The 1,207-nt window shown below is 41.7% G+C and overlaps 1 non-coding gene across 1 annotated transcript; it reads left to right on the top strand.

Annotated features, from left to right (window-relative positions):
- The first annotated feature begins 772 nt into the window (after positions 1–772).
- Positions 773–879, top strand: LOC141716368 (small nucleolar RNA R71). The gene has a single exon (XR_012573080.1). It is a non-coding gene; the product is annotated as a small nucleolar RNA R71 (small nucleolar RNA).
- The last annotated feature ends 328 nt before the right edge of the window (positions 880–1,207 follow it).

Raw genomic sequence — 1,207 nt, 5'->3', positions numbered from 1 at the left:
TTTTGCCTGGCATTTCAGTATCACTAGGAAGAATGCCAGGTTGATGATTAAGCAAGGCATTAGCAATCTGCCCAATTTGATTCTCCAAGGTCTAGATAGAAACTGCTTGGCTCTTATACATGAGCCTCAACTCCTCCAATTCGGATTTTTCATTAGCTTGAGGTAGCTGTTGAAGTTGAAGTTGTTGTCTTGGTGCATATTGCGGTTGTTGAAAACTATGAGGGTTATACTGCTATGTTGTGTATGGCTGATAAGATTGTTGCACCATATTCTGATTGTTGCTCCAACTAAAGTTTGGATGATTGCGGTTATTGGGATGATAAGTGGTTGCAGCTTATTGTTGTGACCTCTGAAAGTAGCTCACGAAACTGAGCTGATTCACTAGAAATAGCACACTAGTCAGTCTCATGTGGCCCCGCACAAAGCTTACAAACACTAAAGATCTGATTAACTCCATAATTAACCAAAGAATCTACTTTTATCGTCAAAGCTTGAAGTTGAGCAGCTATAGTAGTAGCTGTATCCACTTCCAGAATTCCTGCTACCTTGCCTTGCGACATTCTCTGTGTTGGATTCTAGTATTCATTAGATGTCATTAGCTCAATCAACTCATAAGCTTCATTATAGCTTTTGGCCCATAAGGCTCCACCAGATGCTGTGTTGAGAATAGGTCTAGACTGTGCGCCTAACCCATTGTAGAAACAATTTATGATCATCCAATCAGGCATAGCAAGCATGGTGCATTACCTATTTCTTGATCGGGAGCCAAAACATGCCATGGTGTGGGAACTTCCTAAGCATCTCCTTGTAGCGATCCCAAGCCTCACACAAAGATTCTCCAGATTGCTGCGCAAACTGAGTAAGAGCATTCCTGATTACAGCCGTCTTTGCCATAGGGAAGAACTTAGTAAGAAACTTTTGAGCAAGATCCTCCCAAGTAGTAATAGAGCCTCCTAGCAGAGAATATAACCAACATTTAGCCTTATCCCTCAGAGAGAATGGGAAAAGCCTCAGCTTGATAGCATCTTCAGTAATGTCATTAAACTTGAAATTGTCATAGATCTCGATGAAGTCCCTGATGTGCATGTTGGGATCTTCTATAGGAGAACCCCCAAACTGAACTGAATTTTATATCATCTGAATCGTGCTCGACTTGATCTCAAAGGTGTCAGCCGAGATGGCTGGTCTGATAATGCTGGACTGAATA

The sequence above is a fragment of the Apium graveolens genome, chromosome 3 (genome assembly GCF_009905375.1).
Source record: "Apium graveolens cultivar Ventura chromosome 3, ASM990537v1, whole genome shotgun sequence".
Lineage (NCBI taxonomy): Eukaryota > Viridiplantae > Streptophyta > Magnoliopsida > Apiales > Apiaceae > Apium > Apium graveolens.
Note: the sequence above shows the minus strand (reverse complement) of the source record. Positions and strands in the feature narration are given on the sequence as shown.